General features: G+C 38.9%; 1 protein-coding gene across 1 annotated transcript in view; it reads right to left on the bottom strand.

Annotated features, from left to right (window-relative positions):
- Positions 1 to 18,898, bottom strand: part of LOC150084121 (dynein regulatory complex subunit 3-like) — a 170,850-nt gene that overhangs the window by 89,857 nt on the left and 62,095 nt on the right. The window lies entirely within an intron of this gene.

Genomic DNA, 18,898 nt, shown 5'->3' with positions numbered 1-18,898 from the left:
GTCAAAGAACTCTTTGCTGTTTTTCTTTGCATCCTTTGCCAAAGATTTCTCATAATCTGCCTTCGCCTACCTAACCTCCTTTGTGACTTGATTACAGACAAGTTTATATCTGCAGTATGCTTCTGTGTCACCTGATAATTTATACATATCCCATACATTTTTCTTTTCTGCCATGAGCCTCATTAATTCATCTGACATCCATTTAGGCCTGAACCTTGAAGAGTATTTCTTAGCTGGAATGAAAAGCCTAGTAGCCTCCAAGATTAAGTCCATGAAGGCTTCTCATTTAGAATTCAACATTGGTAACATCATCAGTTAATACCACTGTACAGAAGTTAAAACTGTTTGAGACCCCTGTAGTCACTTTACGAAAGCAAAAGCCATTCCCTTTAGCCTTGATGGTAGTTACATCTTTAAGTAATTCACAAATCAGTACATTGTGATCACAGTCACCCAGTGGTTCCTTAATCTGCAAATTCTTAATGCATGAATAATCACTGCTGATAACCAGATCAAGAGTATTACTCACTCTGGTTGCCTTTCGAACATGCTGCTGTAGAAAACAGTCATCCAATAAATGCAAAAAAGTCTTGCTAAGTGTGCGAGTGACCAATCCACAAGTTTAATATCTTCAATATTCAAGATCTGGAAAGTTAAAATCCCCCATTATAAGACACTCTGATTTTACTGGCACACTATTTCTCTGCACAATTGCTCATTATAACACACCTACTCTCATTTTTCCTTTTCCAGTGCTTATGACACACCAAACAGACTCAACATTGCATTGTCCACCAACATCAATTGGATGCACTTCCTTAGATTTTATGTGTTTCTTAACTAACAGAATAACTTCTCCCTTCCTATCCTGTCTATTCTTTCTGTGCACATTGTACTCCCCAAATTCCAATTCTGCACTGCTTATATCTGTGTAACACCACGTCTCTGATATCCCAACAATATCTGTCTTTGATGTCTTGACTAGCACTTCAAGCTCATCAACAGGTGCATGTATACTTGCATTATACATGCAAGTATGCATGCACCTGTTTCTACTCTTAGTTACCCTAACACAGCCTATATATTTATTTGTTCCACTATGACTCCCAACAGTCCTGGAAATCTCCATTGACTTGCTTTCCATTCTGTGCTCATTCCAATAGAAGTAGTGCAAGAATCACTTTTGCCTCTGTCTGGGGCCACTTTTAACCTTTTAGTCTCTGTATATCCCCTCCAAGCTAGTTTTCCGACCCACCTACCACTGCCTCGATAGCATCAGCAAATATTCTTTCACCCTTTCTATTTAAGTGTACCCCATCCCTGTTGAAGCAGTCTCTCCTGTCAACAAGCACAGACCAGGCTGGAAAAAAATTCTACCCCTTGAGCCTTGCACAATCTCTCCAGGGCTGAATTGGTCAACAAGGCTCTCATCATATACTCCCTCCTATCATGTTTGGGCAGAATTGCCGAAACTTTCACATTCAACCCTAACTTGCAACTTTTTTTCAGTTTATTTATTTAGTTACCATCTGCACTTTTTTTTCAAAAATTTTCCACGGTCCTGGGATAGTATATGTAGTATAGTGTATGTTTTAATCTGCATGGTGCAATTTTTATGACTGAGTAAAGACAATTCAAAACTGAGTAATATGTGCTACTTTAAAAATGAAATTATTAACACTCTTGATTTGCTTTATAACTCTCCTGTAATACGAACCAAAAGAAATTTGTGAAAAAAAGTATGTGAATCTCTCTCTAAGCATAAATAGAAATGTGATCTTTTATTTAAAAAAAAAAAAAAAAAAAAAAAAGGTGGAAGTTAAGTGAAACTTCTTTAAAATCTTTTTGAAACATTTATTATATCAATGTTATGGTGGTTTAATATTTTACAATTGTTTTATAAGTTTATTACAAAGTTTTTACAGATCTGTTCTTTGCATTCAATGGAGGTGGTTTCGGTGGTCCCACTGCACGTATACATGCTCATATGCCTTACAATTGTTATTAGTCTTTGCATGTTGAATTATAAACTTTTTTCTGTCAATTTTTTATGAAATATAGTGGAGAAGAACAAAAAAATATATTTTTGTTTTTAAATTCGAAATGCTAGGGGCTGAGATATGGCAATTTAAACCGTAAATTGTCACATGTTGGAGTTACACCATGGCTGCGCTATAGGGGTTCTAATTGCATCATGAAATTAATCATTTCATGTTGCATTTTCGTAGCGATTTTTGTCAATCCACGGACGCAAGTTACTCCCATGTGAAAACTGCCTGGGATATGCCCAAAGAAGTTTCACTTCAAAACACAAGCAGTGTTCCTTTCTTCTTACTTAGAAATAAAAAAAAAACAAAAGTAGCTAGAGGGCTTTTTGTAGCAAAAAAGTGTTATAGTTATGACTGTAGAAAAGCTTTATGTATAGGTGAATAAGAAGAGGCAGTTTGTGTATGTGGAATAGCATCAAAGTTACTATTCAGACTGCAAAAGAACTTTAGGTAAATTCGCGAATTCAAAAATAAAGTCAGAGTTGGATATAGAAATTTCCAGGAGAAATTAATTACTTAGTTATTGTGAAAATAGATGAACATTTCACATAGCTTCCTGATGCTAACATCCACTGAAGTATCACACGCTTATACAATCAACAATTTTATATATCCTATCACATTGTGTATTCATCAATGATATTGATGAAGGGATATCAGGATTAATGTCCAAGTTTGCAGATGATACAAAGGTTGGCAGGGTTGTTAACAACAGTAAAGACAGTATGCGACTCCAACTGGATCTAGATAAATTGGGCAAATGGGCTGAGAAGTGGCAACTGAAGTTTAACGTTGACAAATGCAAAGTACTGCATATGGGTAGCAATAACCCAAGAGAAATGTACCAACTGTGTGGTACTACGCTCAGGGAAGTGGAAAGTGAAAAAGACCTGGGGGTAATTGTGCAGTCAAATATGAAGTTAGCTGAGCAGTGCAGATGGGCTGCCACGGCAAGTCATGGAGTCTTGTCAATGATATATAAGAATTTTGCGAGCAGGGACAGGGAGGTGATTATCCCGTTATACAAGGCAATGGTTAGGCCACACTAGAGTACTGTGTACAGGTCTGGAGGCTTCATTTTAGGAAGGATGTAGAGTTGCTAGAACGAGTACAAAGAAGGGAAACAAAACTGGTGAGGGGAATAAAGGGATGCTCTTACCAAGAAAGGCTTATTTTCTGCAAATTGCAGCACCTGGAGAGTAGGCACCTGCGAGGTGATCTGTGAGTTGTATAATGTGATTCTTCCTCTTTCTCAGATTAAGAACCTGAGGGGGCATAGATTCAAACTGAGGAAAGACAGTTGTTGTAGAATAGATGTGCAGAAATTTGCCTTTACCCAGTGGGTGGTTGATTGGTGGAACAGACTTCCATCATTTGTTGTGGAAATTGATAGCCTAAATAAATTTAAGGCTGAGCTGGACAGGCATTTGGAACGAATGGAGGTTTTTTTTTTTTTTTTTTGGCTGATGCTGCATAAGCTCGCTTTCTTGCATCATATGCCTCTATTAATGCTAATGCTAACATGGCGGAAATGCATTTCAAACAAGTCTATATTTTGCAATATTGCCAGACAACACTGACAAACAATAATGTGCAGTAATGGTATTTATCACACTACAGTAACACCTGGGCGGCTATCCTAATCAGGAACCAACATATTACTGCTACCAGAATTACACAATTTTGTACGGCTTGGGCTGCCTGTGCCCACATTATTACAGCCTTGGGCGCCTTTTACATTGTCGCACTATATTGTAGGCCCAGAGAAGAAATCACTTTTGAAATTAATTACTTACAACACCTCCTTGATGTACTACCGAATCAAAAGATAATAATTGGTGCAGACGTAAACTGCCACTCGCCAGCCTGGTTTAGCACAACACCAGACAGACGGGGCACCGGCCAACTTCTTGAGGAGTTTCTCATCGGCTCCCAGATCTCAGTCCTTAATCAGCCACATCAGCTCCCGACCTTTTGCAACACCCATTGGGAGTCCACGATTGACGTCTCTCTTGCTACAGGAAGTATTGTACCGTTCATAACCAACTGGAGGGTGCAAGACTCATGGACAACATCAGATCACCGTGTAATAACCTTTCAAATTACCAGAACTCTAACAAGAACACCGCCAATCAAGCAACTCCATAACAGATTTGCCATAAGTAAAGCAGACTGGGAGCTCCTCGGGAACACCTTGACTGCAACGGTAGAAAATAACCAACGGACGCTGGACCAATGGAGTGATCCTGACTCATGCCAACACAAGGTAACAGAAATTATTACAAGTGCCAGTGCAACAGCTATAAAAAGAAAAAATCCACTGCCTGGTGCAGTTCCTTGGTGGACACCTGAGATTCAGCAACTAAGGAGAGAAGTAATTAAAAGAAGGAAAGACTTCCAAAGAGCACAGAACGGAGGACCTGGTCAGCTGCAGAAGTTGAAGTGCTTAGGCAGCACTACAGAGATGTCAGGAATCGTTATACAGAAACTATCAAGAAAAGTAAAAAGAGATCATGGGAGGGCTTGGTCTCCACAACAGGAAATGCTAACCCCTGGGGGGTGGTTTACAAAGTCACCATCAACAAACTCCCCAGAGGCGAAGTTTTAACATCCACTCGGACACCACAGGGTGTGCTCACCACAACTTGGGAGCAATCAATGGAAAATATTCTCGACGTTATTTTCAAGGACCCAGCTATATCAATCCAACAAGAACAGCACCAATTGTGCCAAGAAAACCAAAATTACGACACATCAAAGCAGGAGTCCCCCTTTCTCACGGGAGGAGCTCCTAGTAGCCGCCGTAGAGATCAAACCCAAGAAATGTTCAGGATTAGATCTGATCGAGCCGGAAATTGTTAAAAAGGTAGCTGAATATGCACCGAAGCTTCTGCTGGATCTGTTTAACTGTTGTATGGAAGCAGGAAAATACCCAACTGAATGGAAGACAGCAAATATTAAGTTAATTTTGAAGAACCCAACCAAACAGCCAGAGAACCCAGACTCATATAGACCCATTGCACTTCTATCAGTGGTGAGTAAACTATACGAAAGATTGCCGCATAAAAGAATTTCCCAGCACTATGAAGCAGCAGAACTACCAGCGGTGAACCAATATGGGTTCAAACCAGGTTCCTCCACGATAGATGCATTGAAAAATCTGCTCACTGCAGCGAGGGAATGCAGCAGGAAATACTTCCTCCTGATCTCCATCGACTTCGCCAGGGCATTTGACTCACTCTGGTGGCCGAGTGTCCTCGGTAGGCTGAGGGAGGCCAGGGTGCCAATAAATCTATTCAACACCATAAAAGATTACCTATCACAGAGAAAGGATGAGATCAATACCCCGTACAAGAATATAGTAAAACAGATCTACAGAGGCTGTCCACAGGGGTCTGTGCTGGACCCATTTCTCTGGAACATTGTCTTCAATGAGTTCTTGAGAATGGACCTGGGAGAAGTCAATTCCCACGCTTTTGCAGACGACCTCATCCTTACAGTGGAAGCAAACTCAAGAGCTCAGCTTGAGATCCTGGCCAACCATGCCCTTCGACTGCTTCAAACTTGGGCAGCAAAGAACTTTCTCACAATATCACCTGCGAAAACCTCATCCATTCTCCTTAAAGGCTCTCTCGACCTGCGTAGACCACCCCAAATTAAAATTGATGAGAGCATGATAAAATTGGCACCACAGCTCAAATATTTAGGTATTCTCCTAGACAGCAAACTATCCTTTCAGCCACACCTTAAATACATCAGAACGAAGATCAGGAACTACTCAGCCCTGGTGGCCAGGGTCTCACGTAGAGACTGGGGCCTCAACAAGAGAACGCTGGCATTCTATTATAAGACAGTTTTCATTCCAGCAATCTCATATGCTTCGGCCATATGGTACGATAAGACCACACTAGTAGTGAATAGAAGGATGCTGGATTCTACCCAGTGATCCATCCTCTGCACCTGCAGTACAATGAGTACACCAGCCTTACAAGTAATAGCAGGAATGCTCCCATTAGACCTAGAAATCGTTAGAAATGGAATGCTCTATTACCTTTCCAAAGGAGTCCCAGTTACCTTCCTGAATTTTACAACTGATCCCACTAATAATAGGAAGGCAGAAAAAGTACGCTTACAGAACCACCTGCTACAGGAGTGGCAAAACAGATGGGCTGATACCACCAAAGGAGAGATCACCCGCAAGTTTTTTCCACACACAAATAGGGTATACCCGAAATCACCATCATGGTTCTTCCCAGGACTTCATACAACGTACTTAATAACAGGGCATGGCCCCTTCAATGCAAAGCTCACTGGCTTCAGACTCACAGACAACCCAAATTGCACTTGTGGAGAAATAGAAGACTGGAACCATCTTATGTTTGGCTGTCCCATATATGAAGACCTAAGATCTATTCTAATTGCAAAAGTGAGATATCTTCCAAGAGGACAAGAATTTCTCCTCCTTGAAACCGAAGAGGATTATAAAGCATTGTCACGATTCGCCCAGGACCTCTTCGCGAGAAGAAAGGTGCAAATTGCCATTCACTGAGGAAAAGAGGAAATGCCACTCAACCATGACAACGCAAAGACAAAACTTATCACCAACCAGCATTTCTCCTCTTTAAATGAAAGAAGATTAAATCCGAAAAACTTGATGATAGACTTGATGCAAGCACAACCTCAACAACCTGAACTGCAAATACAGGACTTGTCCCAGGAATGACCTACAACCCTAGAAGTTGATATCTCTTTAGAAGAAGTAGAACTCAAATAGAAGACCTGCCATGGACTTGACCTCATTGCAGCTCTGCTGCCAACGCCACAGGCTATACCTGTGCTCTCTTGCACAGTACTTTCTTTCCACTTCCCTGGGGAGGGAAGGAGATGGTTTCACTGTCTCTTTCCCTCCTCGCCCTCCTTTTCTTCCTGGTGGGACATGGGCCTGTCCCACTGACCACAGGAATCACCTCCTCTATCGACCCCTTACTTCCTATTTCCTCCCCCTAGCCTTCAGTCTCTTCCCTACTCTTCACTTTCACAGCGTAACCCCACAGTCTAAATTTAAATCTTTGACCTGGGGTCACCTTCCCTATTGGCTCCATATTTCTGGCTTTCCCCCGTCTTCAGTCTTCCCCCTACTCTGCCTAAACACTAGCAAATGCCCCATACGATGTCAAAATTTAAAAAAAAAAAAAAAAAAAAATTGTCAAAATTCCAAATGCATACGAAAACCCTTTCAGCCTACCTTTCAGTGACTACTTCCCAATACTATTAAATTATTTTATTTATTTATTATTATTTTTTTATTATTTTTTTTTTTTTGTTATTTTTATTTTTTTTTAGGTCCTTGCCACTGAAATCTCAGGAAATTAGGTGGCAGGACCTGCCAGAGTGAAAACTTAAAATTATTGGGTACCTGGTCTGCCTCCACGAGGCATAGTGTGGACAACATTGGGCCCCAGCAGGGGTCTAGCGGCTAAATGGCCAGAAGAACAACAAAACAACACTACACTTACAAAATCCATACACTTTTAAATCTCTGGCATTCCCAGTGAACTGGTACACCTACAATGAAAGCAACGCGGAGATGGGGGAAACCCCTGGTGCCGTTAGACACGAACACACTATACATATACTACAGTAACACTTCAAATATACAAAGTTTCAGAAATAAAACTTTTGTTTTTGTCTTTTATTTTTAAATAAATTTTGATTTTTAAATCGGTATACAATAAAAATATTCATATATACTTTTAAACATAGAACATTCAAAAATCTTTATTACTTTTTGTCAGGACACGTATGAAAGTATTGTTCAATGATTAAAAAAAAGGGCTGTTCCACTCGGGCTAGAAAATCTGAATTTAACAAAGTCAATATGGTGCTAGTGTACATGAGCTTCTGACTTTTAATGGAAATAATGAGGTTGGAAGAACTTGAGGAGCATACACAAATTCATGTTACAAACAAAGAAATTCATATTACAAACAAATATTATTGTAGTAGCATCCCCTGATTACTGTCATTACCCACCTTGCCACCCTTTACATCATTTTGAAAATTAGACATTAAGCCTGATATGTCTTCATCATATCATTAATAAATATGGAAAACACAAATGAACCCCAGCACTGAACCTTGGGGGAAACTCCACTAATAATATCAGTCCAAGAAGAGCAGTGCCCATTGATAACCATATTCTCTCTTCTCCCACTCAACTATCCCTTTATCCACAACAGTAGCTTATCCCTAATGCCACACTGCTCCAATTTATATAGCAAGTCTTTCACGTGAAACAGTATCAAAAACTTTTCTGAAATATCAGTATGACAGAATTATTTTTTGCATCCAATTCCTTTGTTACTGCATCAGTGTTCATAAGACTAGTCAGACAAAATCGCTCCTTAACAAATTCATGGTGTGATTATGCAAAACTGTATTACTGTCTAGATGGGCTTGCATTACTTCTTTAACCAGTGACTATTATTTTCCTGGAACAGCAGTCAAGCTTACAGATCTGTAATTATTTATTTTGCCCTTTGATCCTCCTTTGCAAATTGGAGAGACATCTGCACGCCTCCTATCCACAGGGATTCCTGAATCAACGGAAGCTCTCATAGTTATGGCTAAGGGTTGCTTACTTCTTTTGTTGCTGCTTATTATATAATGTATAAATATCATCAGCTCCAGGTGCCGTATTACTTTTAGCTTCAATTTCTCCTCACTTTCTTCCCAGTTATCACAAGACCATTTAGCTCCTAGTTATAACTAGGTACTTCTGGTATTCCAATCCATAAAAATTTCTTCATGGGTGAGTGCAGATGCAAAATACTTATGCAGGTTGTCAGCAACCTGAATAGGATTACTTTTTTTTTTTTTTTTTTTTTTTTTTGGTAGTTGTTGGCGCATAGGCTTCTGTGGCTATAATGCACCTCCCAAGGTTTTTTGCAGTACTTTGATCCAAGCCCGAGGCAGGAATCGAACCCGTGACCTTTTGGGTTGCCAGGCAGGCACTTTACCCACCCGGCTAGCCCGGTCAGCCGAATAGGATCACTGATAGTTACATTATTCATATCCAGTGGACCAATGCGACTCAATCGATTACCTTCGATTGTTAATATGAGTAAAAAAATTCTTTGCTACTTTTTCTTCACATTCTTAGCTAGACTTCTCATTATCTGTCTTCACCTGCCTAACTCCCTTAGTGACTTGACTCTAGAGTAGTTTTTACTGTAGGTTTCTGTATCCCTGCTAATTTATGATCATCTCATACATTTTTCATCTCTGACACTAGTCAGGTCTAAGCCTTGAACAGTACCTCTTAGTGGATATGAAAAGCCTAGTAGCTTCTATGATTAATTCCCTCCTAATGGTTCCCCTTTAGAATTTGCAGTGGTAATATCATTAATTGGTTCCACTGAATAGAATTTAAAAACTGTCTGAAACCATTGTAGTGACCCTTCCTTTTACACTTGACAATAGCTATATCATTAAGTAACTCCCACATCAATATATTATGACCAAGTACAAAGAGTCACTGCTGATAATCAGATTAAAAGTATTGCTATCTCTCGTTGCCTCACTAACATGCTGGTACAGAAAAACAGTCTTCCAATAAATCCACAGCCGACCGGGCTAGCGAGGTGGGTAAAGTGCCTGCCTGGCAACCCAAAGGTCGCGGGTTCGAATCCCGCCTCGGGCTTGGATCAAAGTACTGCAAAAACCTTGGGAGGTGCACTATGGCCAGAGAAGCCGATGCGCCAACAACTACCAAAAAATAAAATAAAATAAATAAATAAATTCACAAGTTCCAATCAATATCTGAAAATTTAAAATCCCCCATTACAAGACATTTGATTTACTGGCCTACTCTATTCATCTATATTTAAGCATAGTTGTTGCAGACCCCAGTGTTTCCCCCCCATTAGCCACTTTTATACTTCTTGTGGTGAGGCTTGCACCAAATCTGGCCATGTGAGCAGTGTTTTGTGTATAAATTTTGTGCTCTGTTCTGTTATGTTGTGTAACTGGCACCTAGCATCTTATCAAAAATCCCATTCTGGTATCAGGATCAGCAAACAAGAAAAGCTCATAAGGGACTAAATTTCACCCCATCACACTCCATTAATAGGGCAAGATTCAGTATTAACAAATATATATACTATGTACAATCAATAGCAAGTCAAAGGTTAATTTTCACTAGTGAAGAGTCCTGCAATAAGTTGAAGTTATTATCTATAGTCTAAATAGTAGTGACAATCAAGTTAGATATGATCCACATTCTTTTAAGTCCCACATAGACAAAGCACAGTAGGAGACAGTCTCAATTTAAACAGTTTACTATTAATGCTCCCATGACTCAATAGCAGGAATGTGCCATGCAATCCTGGAGAAAACCATAAAAATTCTTTCTTCTTGAACACCAACTAAAGGCAAAAATACTCTCATTTCACTACCAAGGTCTGAGGTATTCCAATCTCTTTGCCATTTATCAATGTAGATGGAATGCAGTCTTTTCCTTTCAGAAGCCAAAGAAACACTCAAATCAAGATGCACATCTTCCAAGGAAATAGTGTGTGCATTTTTCAGATGATAATTCATATACTTGTATTGGATCTCATAATGTACTAGTAGTTTTCCCAACAGAATCTGTAAGAACACAGTAGATGTAGTCCTTCATGCTATAGACATCATTAGGAGGGCAGCATGCTGGGCCTGTAACAACTGTTTAATCACAGTGACTTATTAGCTCTATAGCCCCGAGCACCAGCACCATAGGTAATAATAGACAAAAAGACAACTGTAATATAGTCAGAGAGTGACCTCTCAGACCCCACTCCTTTCTGGTTACTAATCACAATTGCGCTAGAATTGATTCACACTTTTCTTTTATGTACCTTACATAAGGCAGAAAACTTAAGGTGTCATCAAGACAGATGCCTAAATACTTAGTTATAGAATTATACTTAATGGACTGCCCTCGATACTTGATCAATGGAAGATGCCCCTATCTAGCTTCCCCTTCAAAAACATCTGAGATGTTTTTGACTAGACACTGAGACTTGTAGTTTATGTATTTCAGACCAAGTGGAAAGGTCCTGCGTTCATCTATAAAGTAGTAGTAATAATAATGACAAACAATGCAAGAAAGCAAGGTTATATAACATCAGCTAAAAAAAAAAAAACCATTTTACCAACTGGTACCCTCCAAGAATTTGTGTAGTTCTCCCTTGAATTTATTCAACCCATCCACTTCCACAACAACAGAAGCCTGTGCAAACAATGAACCACCTGCTGGCAAACTTCCACACATCTATCCTGCAACCATCCTTCAACTTGAATTTATGCCCCCTCATATGTGTAATCTCAGAAAGTGAAAGAATACCATTAACATTCAGCTTACTCAATCCAGTCAAGGCTTTAAACACCTCAATCAGATCTTGATGCAGGTGCCTCATCTCAAGATGCTGCAATTTGCAGAACTGGAGCCTTTCTAGGTAAGAGCACCCTTTTGTTCCCTTTACCAATCTGGTTGCAGCAGATCTACATCCTTCCTAAAGTGAGGCCTCCAGACCTGTATAGTACTCAAGATGCAGCCTAACCATAGCCTTATACAAAGGGATAATCACCTCCTTATCCCTGCTACCAAATTTTCTGCACATCATTGACAAAACCCCATGAGCAGTCCTGGAAGCATGTCTGCACTGCTCAGAGAATTTCATATCTCACTGAACAATTAACACCAGGTCTTTTTCATCCTCCACTACCCTGACTGCAGTACCACATAGTTGATAAATCACTCTACGGTTACTGCTACACATGCGCAGTACCTTACATTTGCCAATGTTAAATTTCAACTGCCATTTCCCAGCCCGACTTGTTGCAGTAGCTCATCCTGATGAATGTCATTAACCACCCTGCCAACCTTTGTATCATCTGCAAACTTATTTATTTACATTAAGACTGATATACCTTCTTCAATGTCATTAATAAATATTGAAAACAACAATGGACCCAACACTCAACCCTGGGGAACTCAACTAATAACATTAGTCCATGAAGAGCAGTGCCAATTGTTAACCACTCTGTCTTCTTCTTCTTCCACGTAATCATCCCTTTATCTTCATCCATAGCAGTAACTTGCCCTTAATGCCATATCACTCCAGTTTGTACAGCAGTCTTATGTGCAACAGTATCAAAAGCTTTCCTGAAATCCAAGTCATTATCATTAGCCATTTTCAATCCACTGCAGGATGAAGTCCTCTCCAGCAACTTTCCAATTCCTTCTGTTTTGTGCAATAGCCATCCATTTACTACCCACAAACTCATAAATTTCATCTGTCCATCTCAGTCATTGTCTTCAAAGTTTTCTTCCAGCTCTTCTTGGGTACCATTCTGTTATTTTCTTAGTTCATCTGTCATCGTGTCTTCAAGCTATGTGTCCTGTCCAAGACCATTTATTTTAGTTCTTTAGTTTTGATAAGGATGTCCTTTACGTCCCCTGAGTCCAAGGATGATCTTATAATTATGGCTAAGGATTTGCTTAGTTGCTTTGCCACCTCCTTTAATATAACTGGATAGATCCCATCCACCCCAGGTGCCTTTCTTATGTTTAACTGATTGAGGTGTATAAGGCCTTGAATGGATTCAGCACGCTGAATTCTGATGGGATCCTTCCACTCGTTCAGATTACAAACCTAAGGGTGCATAAATTCAAATTAAGAAAAGACAGATGTAGATTAGATGTGCGGAAATTTTCCTTTAGCCAGCGGGTGGTTAATTGCTGGAACAAACTTCCATCTGTTGTTGTGGAAGTTGATAGGTTAAATAAATTTAAGGAGGAACTGGACAGGCATTTGGAGGGAATGGTGTGATTTTTTTTTTTTTTTTTTGGCTGATGCTGCATAAGCTCACACGCTTGCTTTCTTGCATCACATGCCACTACTATTACTACTACTTGAGTTTGCTGCCTAATCCATGTGTTTCTCTTCTTATCTAACAGTCTGATTCCCAATATAATTTGTTCCATTCTTCGCTGTGTAGTTCTCAGCTTCTCTTCCATTCTTTTGGTGAGTGCCCAAGTTTCACTTCCATAAGTCATGGTGGGTAGTATACATTGGTTCATTATTTTACATTTCAAACAAATTGGGATATTGCTCCTCAGTATGTGACTATATTTCTTGAATGCTATCCATCCAAAATTTCTTCCCTTGACTTCCAGCATTTACCATTATTACAGCTAATGACTTGTGGCAGATAAGTATGACTCCACCTTTTCAATTACTGCTACTTCAATCATTATATCCCTTTCTGTGGCATACTTGTTCATTGTTAATTTTGTTTTGGTGATATTCATCTTTAGTCCAAAATCCTTACTAACTCTGCATAACTGATTAAAATTTTTCTCTAATTCTTTGGGATTGTGGCTTATGACCACAACGTCATCTGCAAATCGTAAATGGTTCGTTGACTTCTTTCTGCAACCAGTCTAACCTTCTGAAAGCTTCCTCAAGGGCAGCAGTAAACAACTTCGGAGATATTGTGTCACCGTGTTGAACTCCTCTCTCAATTTTAAATTTGCTACTGTCTTTGTCTAGTCTAATAAAAGAGGTAGCTTGTTTGGTTGTTTGTAGGCTTTACGGCGCAAGACCAGCAAAGGCCATAATGCGCCAAAAGAGGTGGCATTCTCATATATTTTCTTCAAAATCATAGCATATGGGGTATCTATGCCTTGTCTTTCCAGTGCCCGAAACATTGCCTTATGCTGTATGGAGTCAAATGCCTTTTCATAATCCACAAATGCCAGGCATAATGGTGTTTTATATTCATTTGCTTTCTCCATTAGCTGTGATATTACATGAAGGTGATCCATAGTTGAGAATCCTGTCCTAAACCCAGCTGCTCTTTTGTTTGATTCTCATCGAGTATTATTTCTAATCTGTTAGTAATGACCCTTATGAACAACTTGTAGATGTGGGATAACAAGCTAATTGGTCTATAATTTCCAATTTATGATTTATCTCCTTTCTTATGCAACAAAACTATGATTGCATTATTCCTCTCCTTAGGCATCACATCTTGTCTAATGCATTTTGTGAAGTCTTGCCAGTTTTTGTGTCATGTCTCTTCCTCTCAATTTTAACAACTCTACAGTAACTTCATCTTCCCCTGGGGCTTTCTGATTCTTCAATGCATGTTCTACCTCATCAGAACACATACGACATATCGGGTATGTCGTATGTGTTACTAATTTGCGATCCATCTTCCCCACTGCTGGCATCATTCCCTCGCTCCTTGTATAATTCTCTATAGTAGTCTTCTGCAATTTGAATTATGCTTTCACTGCTATTTATAAGTACACCATCACTATTCTTCAGTTTCAGTATCATTTGTCTTTCTGTATTACTGCTCATGGCTGCTGATTTATATCCTTTGTTTTCCCTTAATGCTTGTTCTACTTTTCTTCTGTTAAATCTTCTTATGTCCTCTCGAGTCTCTTTCTAATGGCTTTGCATAACTCAGGAAATCCAAGTATATGATGTCAAAATTATTTTTTGTATCCAGTTCCTTGGTCATTGCATCACAGTAACCTATTGGATTGGTTAGACAAGACCATTGACAAATCCATACTGTGATTGCAGTATAACTGCATGCCTGTCTAAATGGTCCTGCATTACTTCTTTAACCAGCGATTCCATTATTTTCCCAGGAAACAGATGCTAACAGGTCTGTAATTACTTGTGTTGCCTTTTGATCCCCCTTTATGAATTGGGGATATATTCACACTTCTCAAGTCCATAGGGACCTCTCCTGAATCCAAGGATGCTCTCAAAATTATCTAATTGTTTGCTTAACTATTTTGCTACTTTCCTTAATATAATTGGATAGATTCCATCTGCCCCAGATGCCTTTATGTCCATCCTCAATTTCTTCTCCACTTTCCTTACAGTTATCACAGTCACATAGCTCCTTGTTAGAGTTTGATAAACTTCTGTCATCCCCTTCCCTAAAGAATTCCTCATGTGTGAATACAGATGCAAAATATCTATTCAGTTTGTCTGCAACCTAAGCAGAGTCATCAACATTTAACCCATAGACATCAAGTGGCTCAATGTGATTCAATCCCGTTAATATAAGCATAGAAGTCTTTCCTGTTTTTCTTTGCATTCTTTGCCCGAGACTTCTCAAAAATCGCCTTAGCTTGCCTCTTGCCTTGATTACAGACTAATTTAAATCTACCATGAAGCTTCTCTATCAACTGATAATTTATATGCATCCCCATTCACTTTTCGTCTCTCCACGTGTCTCAATAGTTCATCTGATATCCATTTAGGTCTAAGCCTTGAACAATATTTCTCTGTTGGTATGAAAAGCCTAGCTTCTTTGATTACTTTCCTGAATATAGTTGACCATTATCACAGTCTTCACGTATAACACACTCCTAGTCTCATTTTTGTCCTTTTATGGCCTACATCATAGTCTTGATCCAAACTGACTCAACACTGTACTGGCTACTCATGTCAACTTGGTGCATTGTCTTAGATTCTAAGTGATTCTTAAGTAAAAGCTAACCCCCCCCCCCACCACTGTCCTGTCTGTACTTTTTGTACATACCATATTCTGCATCCCTTATGTCTGAGTGGCACCATGTTTCTGATAACTCTACATAGTCTTGTGTTTGATGACCTAACCATTATTGAAATTCATCAAATTTCTGTGCTCTTTTCCTAACATTAGTGTACATGAAAGTCTTTCTTAATATTAGATTTACTCTGCAATTCTCTAGTTTGTTGCAAATTTGGTAACTAACTAAAAGCTGCAACCAAGGTATAATAAAACAGAAATTGCTGGGTTTTTCTTTGGATTTTATCAAGGAAATTCAAACCATCTTTAACAAATTTACCTAAACAGCTTTCCACTATAAACTTCATGAGTTCAGAATGAAGAAAAACTGAAAACTCAAAGAGAAATATATCAAAAACTGGGTTCCCTCCAGGAGTAAGAATTGAGGCAGCACTCACCTAGGCAGCACTTTGCAGTGCTGCCTAGGTGAATGTTTCAAAATTCAATCTAAACTTATGAGAGTCCCACTAATGCTGGTTATAATACTTTTGCATCAAAGGTGGACTGAAAATCACAACTAAATCCCATGAATGCTGAATATCATGTCTATATTTTTCAATTAGACTACAGTTTAAAATCAAGCTTTAAAATTAACCTTTGATTTATGTGAAAATCCATATGTACTTATATTTTGCTTGTTTCTGAATGCCTGCTGAAATTTTCATTCTTTTAAACTATAATTGTTATAAATAGTCATCATTTATATCACAATTTTTTTACCATTCTTTCATCATTTTATGCTCCTTGATATAAAGTAATGTGCAGGGTACTTCTCCCATACTATTACTAATGTTAGTCATGGAAGTGCCACACCTCCTGTGTTAACAGCATCAGTTGATCCAACAAAAAAGAATTTTTAAAATGCTTAAGGCTATATTGTAATCGCCTTTGCAAAAACAAAATCCCTCCCCTTTACCTTTGAGGGTATTTTGACAGTTTATCTTTGGAATAAATCCCACATCAGTGCACTACGATCGTTACTGCTGCTAAGTGGTTTCTTTATTCGAAAATTTATTATACATCATCAATGCCAGTAACTTCTCCCATTTTGGTATAGAAAGCAGTCATGTAGCAAATACAGAAATCTTCTGTTATTAAGTGAGCTACAACCCTACAAGTTCCAATCAATATCTGAAAGTGTTTAAATTCCCTAAGATAAGACATTCTAGTTTACTGGCACTTTGTCTGTATAGCTGTTCATCATGAGCATTACAGCCATTTGGCTTTAATATACTCCTATCCCCATCCCCCTAATGTTTATATCACACAACGCACAGACTTGATATTACACTGATAACCAGTATCGGGGGGGGGGGGTAGAGAGATTTTAAGCCAGAAATGATCAAAAGGGGAAGATTCCAAATTACACTAGGTACAGTGTTTCAGAACTTGCACATGGATGGTGGGACTGTTAGTAACCGTGGGTATACCCAGCATTACAAACAGTTGCACCATCATAAAGGTGCAAGCAGAGGAACTGTCACAGAACAATTGGACTTCACAAAATTTTGGTTTAATTGACTCATGAATGTCACCCAAATATCAGTTCCATCATTTAGACTCCCAAGTAGCAATCCTTACCTTGTCATACTTGAGAGAAGGTCTGTGACAAGCCTCAAGGACATAACAATGAATCCTCCCATGGCTACCCAACTCATTGAATCTCAACCCAAATGAGCATGTTTGGAACCTACTGAAAAAGGACATTCAATGTTACAACCATTCACCTGATAATGAGTGGACATTACTGGTGCAGTGCATGCACTGCCAGAGGACACTGCACACCTTGTGGAGTTCATGCCAAGATTTGTATGTGCCTATATTATGGTGGTGGCCCACGAAGTATTAGGTGATTGTTGCTAATGCAAAGCCAACTCAGTGTATGCATTATAATCATACAAATTTATTAGTATTAGCAGAGGCATATGATGCAAGCGTATAACAGCATCAGCAAAAAAAAAAAAAAAAAAACCCCTTCCCATTTCACTGATCTATTTGTTCCAAATGTCTGTCTAGTTCTGCCTTGAATTTATTTAAGCTATCAATTCCACAACAACAGATGGAAGTTTGTTCCAGCAATCAATTACCCACTGGCTAAATGCAAACTTCTGCATCTCTATTCTACAACTGTCTTTCCTCAATTTGAATCTATGTCCCCTTGGGTTCTTAATCTGAGCAAGCAGAAGTGTCCCGTCAGCATTTGAGCCTGCTCAAACCATTCAAGGCCTTATACACCTCAATCAGATCACCTCGCAGGTGCCTAGTCTCCAGATGCTGCACTTGCAGAACTTAAGCTTTTCTTTGTAAGCGCACCCCTTTGTTCATCTCACCATAATTATGCCATAATAAAGTTTTTTAATACTATTTAATAATAATAAAATATATCTATTAAAGATAGTTTAAGAGAACAGTAAAAACTTCATGAAATCTTTCATTAAGAGAAAAATAAACTAATAAAATTTCACACACACACACACACACTGTGGCAGTAGTTCCCACACTGGTGCAGTAAAAATAACAGTGAAGGAACTCAAAACTAGTTTTATTTTTATTAAATGGAGTCTTCATCTGGTTGAATGCACTTATTTCCCCCCAGGGGCTCACATCTGGTGAGTATGGGCTTGGCACACCCAGGGTCCTGAGCTGGATATCATCATTCTTCTCTTTCTTGGTGATTTCCTTCTCTCTCTCTCTCTGGGTCCTAGGGTAAATTAATTTTTTTTGGCTGGTGCAGTATAAGTCTCAGGCTTCCTTGCACCATATGGCTATTAATAATAATAATAATAATAATACACTCTTCTAAAAAGTTTCTGTAAAGAATCAGTGATGGCATCCAAAGAGATGATGTTCAGTTCAGCAGTTATTTTTATTATTATTATTATATTTTTTTTTTTATCTTCAACATAATCTCTTTCCTTTGAAGGCAGTCTTCACCTTCAGTATGAGGAAGAAGTCAACTGGTGCTAGATCAGGAAAGTTGGGTGGATAGTTAATCTGTACAATGCCATGTTTCTTCAGAAATGTTTACACAAATGCAGAATGGGCAGGGACATTATCATATACAAGAACCCCAGCTGCCTTTCTCTCAAAATTGTGGCTCCATCAGGGAAATGCACTTCAGTCTTAAGCATCTGTATGTAGAATGCAGCATTGACTCTCTCTCTCCCCTTCATGTACAAATTCCTTGTGAATCACATTATGTTTGTTGAAAAACATGACCAGCATAG

This window comes from Mastigoproctus giganteus, chromosome 6 (assembly GCF_048544385.1).
Source record: "Mastigoproctus giganteus isolate SK-2022 chromosome 6, ASM4854438v1, whole genome shotgun sequence".
Lineage (NCBI taxonomy): Eukaryota > Metazoa > Arthropoda > Arachnida > Uropygi > Thelyphonidae > Mastigoproctus > Mastigoproctus giganteus.
This window is presented reverse-complemented; position numbering and strand designations above follow the sequence as displayed.